Consider the following 8,774-nt stretch of genomic DNA (forward strand, 5'->3'; position numbering starts at 1 on the left):
CGAGGTAGACACTTTGTCTGCCATTCGAAATCGTAAACTGCTTAAAAAATCAATGAACAGATGGGGAATCTGCAATTCAAATTCCCGAAATTTGTTCAAGATCATCCGTAAATATCTGAACATTCGTTTGTACGCTGAATTTTAAAAGTGTCATCTCTCTTTAATTAGCACACTCTATGCATATTTCTTGAGTTTCTTAGACTCGTGACGCTAGATAATCACTCCCTAATCTTTTAGAACACAAGATATTGATCTGAGTCAGTGTTCCGACCACCACCACACCGAGGGTGTTAAAAGTCTCTTGAGCAACCAGTTCGGCTATCGGCTTCTGGAAAGGGACCGCAGAGATTGCGTCCCAACGTAAGAAGAGAAGGGATTTGATACTGTGCATTAGTGATTGTGGAATAAAGATTGCGTTCAATAGTGCAGTTATACCCAATGTGCTCCTTCGTCTTGGGATACCCAGGTACTTGTACAAGATTCTCCGAAGTTACTTCCAGAATAGAGTAGTAGTTTACGACACATGAGTGGGTTGGAAGTGCTTTCACATAACCTCAAGGTGCGGGACTCAAGGTTCCATCCTGGGTCCGGTGCCGTCATGGACGACGAGGTGTTGAGGTTAAAATTCCTGGTAGGCGTGGGAATGGGCTCGTCGGCTTCTCTAACGACATTGGGCTGGAGGCCTACAGTAAATCGATCGAAGAAGTAGAATTGACTTCAGCCAACTCGATCGCAGTTGTGGATGGGTGGATGAGCTCCAGAAAACTGGAATTGGCTCACCACTGAACTGCGATGGTGGTTGCCAACAACCAGTAGTAGGAGCAGCAAGCGGTGATGAGTGTAGATAATTGCACTCACTTCGAAGCGCTCCGTCAAATACTTGGGGGTGACGATCGGCGATAAGCTTACCTTATCTACGTTGATTATGCTGACAAGAGTGCCTCTGCAACTATAGTGGCACTGTCCCGGATTATGTCCAATATGATACTGGACATATGCCAACGTGTACACACATTAATTTGAGCCTATAACATGGGACGTACGGGGTTATTCAAAAGTTTTTTAAGGTGTGTCAAGGCATTTCAAAATATTTCAGGAGATTTCGAAGTGGTTTACAGAAATTTGAAAGGGCTTCAGAGGATTTCAGGTACCCAAGTTTAAAAGAGACTCAATTTATTAAGTGTAGTTTTACAGAAGCTTGTGGAGATTTCAGAAGGTTTCATAATGCATTCAAGAGTTACAAGGAGATTTCAAATGGGTTTCAAAAAGTTTCGATACATTTCGGGGTTTTGAAAGTCTTTTGAAAGGGAACCTCGAGGATTTCAGGTGATTTTGAAGGTCTTTCATAGAAATTTTAGGAGGTATCAAGGCATTGCAGATGGCTCCAGGGCGTTTCAAGGGCGTTTGGGGGCTTTATTCTGGCAACAGTGGTAAGAATGAAGTGGTTGCATTGCTAGTGCGCATTTGAACAAAAATTAACGTTGTTATGTGCTGAATTACCGCTAAAATCAACCGCCGTCGTGAAGATATTGCTGAGAGGCATAAGTGACGTCGTTATCCACGGAAACATAGGTTGCGTCGTCGGAATAAAACCTTAAATTATTTGCCGATATTCCAATTTCTATTAAGCAGTGTTGCCTGAATTTGCTCACGTTGCTAGCAAAACACCGGTCGATGAGTCAAGTGAGCCTTCGCAGCAAAACAGGCGGGATGGCGAAGAATGACACAAGTAAAGATGTGTCAAACAATGAGCTGGCGGGCTTGATAGCCACACAAGGGAAAGCAATGCAAGAGCAAATACACAGACTTGGAAATGAGCTACGAGAGGAGATCAACAAAGGATTGGATGGTATACGTGGCGATTTGGCTGAAGTAAACATCAAACTGGTAAAAGTGAAGACGAATGTAGACGATAACACCGATGCTATAGCGAGATCGGCTCTGTGCAATGATTTGATCATTAGCAACGTACCGTTCGTCATGAATGAAAATCTGCTGCAGTACTTCAAGATATGGTGCAAAGTTCTGGGATATGCTGACTCTACAGTACCTATGGTAGATCTACGTCGTCTTTCTAGATCACCACTACGAGAGGGCGCGAATTGTTTCATCCTTGTGCAGTTTGCTATCACAAATCAACGAAACGATTTCTTTGTCAAGTATTTGCGATCCAGATCATTAACATTGGCTCAAATCGGATTCAAGTCAGAAAACAGGGTTTTCATCAATGAAAATCTGACACCATCCGCGAGGAAGCTGAAGTCCAAAGCCGTAGAACTGAAGCGGCAGGGTATGCTCTCCAGCGTTTATTGCCGTGGGGGAATGGTACATGTCAGACTTCCCAACTCGGATCAGGACCATGTCATCAAGTCAGAGGAGGATTTGCTTTGCATCGGTCAACGCAATTGAACCTTTCCTTCACAGTTTCTCTTTTTATCCTTTCCTTCCTTCCTTAATATCCCATGATTCCATCCTGAAAGTCATGCTGGTGCCTGTTGCTGTGCTGCTGAACGTCGCTGTTGCTGTTGTTGCTGATTGGGTTGCTGTTGTTTCATCATAAATTTTAATTCGTATGTGCTGAAGGAATACTGGTTGATATTATGACTTTTACGTTAATTTGTTCTTTGTTGTATAAAATTAAAGATTGTTCGTACAGAACTGTAGGTTTCAATGAAAACGTTTAGTATTGTGTGTAGTTTTAAAATGCTCTCTCGACACCCCCTTTTAATCGTCGCTGTTGCAACTATTAAAGATAATGGCTAGTGCATCCAGTACCAATACCTCTTCAAATTTGAGTATTCCTGGTATTGTGATGAAATCTGCATTGGTTAATGGAAAGCTTTCTGCTTGCTGCATGAATGGTCAAAGTATATGCGCCAGAAAAATGACAAAATTGGACGAACTGCGTAATATTGCAATGGTTTCGAGGGTAGATGTAATGTGTGTATGTGAGTCATGGCTTAATGAATCAGTTCCAAATGACGTGATATCAATTGAAAATTACATTATATTGAGGAATGATCGTGTTGGTAGATTAGGTGGTGGTGTTCTTGTTTATTTGAAGAAAGATTTAAAGTTCAAAATCATAGAAATGTCTGCTAGTGTATGTGACAGTCCACAAACAGAATATATTCTATTAGAGATAAAACTCGGCGAAGAGAGAATTCTTCTAGGATTTTTCTATAATCCTCCACAGGTAGACTCTTGTACCGTTTTGAATGAAAAACTATCATGCATTAGTAATCAATATGATAACATTCTGTTGATGGGAGATTTCAATACTAATATGATGGAAATTGATGCAGATAGATGCAAGCGGTTCAAAAGGGCTTTAAACAGCTTATCATTAGAGTGTATTGGAAGTGAACCCACTCATTTTCACAGAACTGGTGCGTCTCAAATTGATCTAATGATAACGAACTGCCGTAGTAAAATATTGAAATTCAACCAAGTGAGTGTTCCCTTTTTGTCCAATCATGACTTAATTTTTGCATCGTACGATATGGATTACAGTTTTTCACCAAAGTCAGTCAGCTATCGCGATTACAATCAAATGGATCCAGGAAGTGTAATAGCATTATATAATACGATTGGTTGGAACAACTTTTATGAAATGGATAACCCTGATTCATTAGTTGAGTTTCTTGCAATGCATGTCCAGAATTTGCATGATTCTTGTGTGCCATTAAAAACTTTCCACAAGCGAAGTAGATTTAATGCTTGGTTTGATTCAAACATTTCGAAAGAAATCATAAATCGGGATCTCGCGTTTCGTAAATGGAAAAGTAGTCAAGATGAGGGGGATCACGAATGTTACAGAAGGCTTCGAAATAAGGTAACGAGTATTATTACTAAGGCGAAAGAGACTCACTTTCGTAGCTTATTCACAAACAACATGTCTTCGAGGGAACTCTGGAAAAAAATTGATAAGATTGGACTAAAAAAGAAACCGATAAGCTTCGCATCTGATTTCACTCCAGATCAGATTAATGCACATTTTGGCAGTATTTTTTCCCAAACTAGCGAGATAAGTAACATGACTGAAAGTGACATTATTCATCCAACATTCGAGTTCAATGAGGTTGAAGAGTACCATATTATCAACGCTATATACAACATAAAATCAAATGCTGTAGGATTGGACAATATTCCTATAAAATTCGTTAAATTGATTCTTCCACTGCTAATCAAACCGCTGAAACACTTATTCAATCAAATCCTTAAATCAAGTATATACCCTAGTATGTGGAAAGTTTCTAAAATTATCCCTATTGAGAAAAAAAAGGCGATATCCTCTATTGAAAATCTTAGACCAATAAGCATCCTAAGTGCGCTATCTAAAGCATTTGAGCGGGTTGCAAAAAATCAAATTAATAACTTCATCACAAGACATAATTTGCTTTCTTCCTATCAATCTGGATACCGCCAGGGGCATAGCATTAAAACTGCTATGCTCAGTATTTGTGATGACATTGGAGTAGTTCTTGACAGAGGCGGTAATGTTATCATGATCCTTTTAGATTTTTCGAAGGCGTTCGACACAATTAGTCACGCTAATTTGTGCCGAAAGCTAGAACGACAGTTCGGGTTTTCCAGGAACGCAGTTCGTTTGATACGATCTTATTTGACAAATAGATTTCAAAGTGTTTTTTGTAATGATAGTTTTTCATCAATGCTTCCCATCACTTCAGGAGTCCCCCAAGGGTCTGTGTTAGGCCCACTTCTTTTCTCGCTTTATATAAATGATTTACCTTCAAAATTGAGCAATTGTATAGTCCATCTATTTGCCGATGATGTGCAAATCTTCTTCGATTGCTCTAACTTAGAACAGCTTGAAATTGAAAATCTTATAAATAAATGCCTTGCAGATGTAGCCGGTTGGGCCAAAGAAAACTCTCTGATCCTAAATACAAGCAAAACTCAGGCCATTTTAATAACACGTAGTAGAAACATCAATCAACCAAACATTATTTTGAATGGCCGTAAAATAGAGTTCTCGAATGAAGTCCTTAGCTTAGGAATCACCATTCAGAATAATTTTGAATGGGATTCATTCTTACTGAAACAATGCGGGAAAGTATATGCATCTCTTCGAACTCTAAGAATGAAAGCAGCATGTCTTAATGTCCAAACCAAATTGATGCTCTTCAAAACACTAATCTACCCACACTTTTTGTTCTGTGATTTTGTTTTACCACAAGCTTCAGCTTACATTATAAACCGCTTCAAAGTGGCATTAAATTGTTGTGTCCGGTTTATTTTTAATCTCAACAGATATTCTAGCGTGACTCATTTACAGCATTTCTTGATTGGTTGTAAATTCGATAGTTTTATTAAATTGAGAAGCACTGTTCTTCTCCATAGCATTTTGAAACCCAATGCCCCGCCTTATTTATTTTCCAAATTAGTCCCTTTCAGAAGTCAGCGTGGCAGAAAGTTTCAAATACCCCGATATAGAACATCACAATATGGGAGCTCATTTTTTGTAAGAGGTGTACATTTCTGGAATGATTTACCTTCTGGAATTCAATCGATTGTTTCAGCAGGCGGGTTTAAAAGGGCGTGTATTGAGCATTTGAGTTAGTTAATTAGTTAAATAAGTAATTTAAAAAATTGATTTTTTTTTGTAATTCTTATGAGTTTTTTTTTTTCTAGCAACCAAATAATTCTTGTCCTCAGCACTTAAACATAAAAGACAGCAGTCTTAAGTTTGAAGAGATCAGTAAATAAATAAATAAATAAATAAATATAGGTTTCTGGGTGCTTTGTAGGGTATTCAGATGTGTGTAGAATTTCAGATGCGTTTCAAAGCGTTTCAGGGGATTTCAATGAGTTTCTGGTGATTTAGGAGAGGGAATGAAATGGAATAGTAATAGACAACTTTTGCTGCTTCGAGATTGTTTAGTACTAGGACTTGCTCTTTATTTATTTATTTATTCGTCAACAGGTTAAAATACAAACCCCAATGACATGTACGCCCATCTTACTCTAACACAATACATTCTTAAATCTATTCTTATTTACTACACGAGAAACACTAAAGTCGAAAACATCATAACATTGATTAAAAACGCGGCACATACTCTGTAAAGGCTCATTCTGTCCATAATTAGTTCTAGCGGGACTAGGGATGTAGTACCGGTAGTACCGGTACCGAAAATACCGGTATTACCGACCTTTTTTTGGTATCGAAATACCGGTACTGACTGAACCTTGGTACCGGTATTTTCGGTACCGTGAAATCTTTCCGAAGTGCTGAGTTCGGTCATTAGTACAGCCAATACGTAATAGAAATAAACGAAAACATTTAAAACCAAGTACTTTCATAAACAAACATTTCATATATGCTACCTTTCTGCAAACCCAGTATATCATAGCAATGATTGATTTAATAAACATTGAATTTTGGAAATGGATTTACTAGCTTAGATTAAATCTGGTTAGATTAGGGTTTCTTGTTATTATTTCGGTTTTTAGAATCACTTGCATCATAAAGGAGAAATCAGTTAAATTCCGTCTTCACTTTGCAGCTTCTTCATCTTCTTCTTCTTTATGGCACGACGTATTGCACGACGCATTGAAACTTTGAGCACTTCCACAGTTATTAATTGAAGGGCTTTCTTTGCCTGCCATTGCATGAATTTGTACATTGTGTGGCAAGTGCAATGATACACTCTAGTGTAGAATTAGCATAAGTTAAAATACACATAAATACAAACAAAAAAAAAAATGATACACTATGCCCACCGACCAAGATACTGGCTGTAAAACTGCGCAGAAGCTTAAGAATGGCTCCAAAAGAAGTTACATACAACTCATTTCTTTCAATATTTTTTTGTCTATCTAGGGTCTCGTACCATTTGGGCAGGTGTAACTAAGGTAATAACTAAATCAATTTCAAACTGATTGATTTGAAATTTTGTTGGGCACGTACAGTATCTAACTCTGTACAAAAATTCAAATCCATCGGTTTGAAACTGACTTAGTTATAGCGGCAAATGCCCAAAATAGGTACACCTGCCCAAATGGTACAATACCCTATATGTTTTGATTAATTTAGTATTTTCTGGTTAGCTTATATGACATCCCTGAAAACCGGAATTCAAAAATACCTGGTAAATTGTAGATATTCTGTGCAAAATAGATTATTCTTCATTTTAGTGAAAAATTTCCCAGTACCGGTATTTTACCGGTACTACCGGTACTGTCAGCTCCAGTACCAAAATACCGGTACTCACCAAAAGCGGTCGGTACTGCGACCCCTAAGCGGGACGAATGTACAGAAAATTATGAAAACGAAGACTACGACTAGGGACATGAATTCCAACTTGTTCAAGAAGAGAAGCACAACTGACCTCACCTTGTAATAGGTCGGCTATGAAGCAAGCTTTCGCAACACTTCTTCTAGATTGAAGTAGCTCAAGACGAATCATCTTGCAACGACTTTCGTAGCTAGGCAGATTGTAAGGATCCTGCCAACCTAGGTGCCGTAGCGCAAAGCGGATAAATTTGCGCTGAATAGCCTCAATACGCAGAATTTCGTTCTGGTAAAAAGGGGCCCATACAACAGAACAATATACAAGGATCGGTCGAACCAGCGAACAATAAAGTGACTTCAGACAATAAACGTCTTTGAACTTTTTTGCAAACCTAAATACAAAGCCCAACTGTGAGGATGCCTTAGAAACGATATAAGCGACATGATCATTGAAATCAAATTTAGCATCCATCATAACACCCAGATCCTTTACAGTAGTTTGCCGCTTTAAATGGGTGTAGTAGTCATGATGTAAAAGTGATCGTTTTCGTCCAAACGAGATGACTGAGCATTTCGTTACATTCAACACCATCCGGTTTAGGCGGCACCAGTCAGCGAATGCTTCAAGTTGTTGCTGAAGATAACTGGTTTCCCGAGGTCCATGGATAACGTAGTAAAGCTTCAGGTCATCGGCATATGATAGATTGAAGCATTCCAAGACAGAGTTGACGTCGTTCATGTACAGAAGGAACAAGAACGGACCTAGATGGCTGCCCTGAGGAACACCAGAGGTAACAGTAAAGGGAGATGATTCGTGATCACCTATCTTGACGGACATTGTGCGACCAACTAGATACGAACGTAACCAGGCAAGTACGTTGTCCTTAATGCCTAGCTTGTCGAACTTGGCAAGAGCGATTTCGTGATTCATTTTATCGAACGCCGCAGAGAGATCTGTATATATCGCATCAACTTGGTACCCCTTTTCAATTTCTTGTGTGATAAACGAAGTGAATGTTACCAAGTTAGTGCTTGTAGACCGTTTGGCCATGAACCCGTGTTGATTGGGCGAAATATGCTGGCTGAGGGATTGGGTCAAATGCTCCAGGACAACGATTTCAAATAGCTTAGACGTAGCACTCAAAGCAGCGATTCCCCTATAGTTAGATACTGTTTGTTTGCAACCTTTTTTATGGATGGGGAATACAAAAGAGTCCTTCCAGCAGTCAGGAAAAACACCTGTTGATAGTGAGATATCGAAAACCGTAGCTAGTGGTGCTGCGAGCGCGCTCGCACAACGCTTCAATACCACGGATGGAATATTATCCGGGCCACATCCCGTCGAAGATTTCAAACTCACCAACGCTGAAAGCACTGTGTCAGGAGTAACTGTAAGTTGTGAAGCAGTAGAGGAGACATGTGGAACATTTTGAACAGCCGCAGCAATGTCGGAGTTATCAACTACCTCGTTGGAGAAAACGTTGCCAAACTGAGACCGAAACAACTCAGCAATTTC

This window comes from Aedes albopictus, chromosome 3 (assembly GCF_035046485.1).
Source record: "Aedes albopictus strain Foshan chromosome 3, AalbF5, whole genome shotgun sequence".
Classification (NCBI taxonomy): Eukaryota; Metazoa; Arthropoda; class Insecta; order Diptera; family Culicidae; genus Aedes; species Aedes albopictus.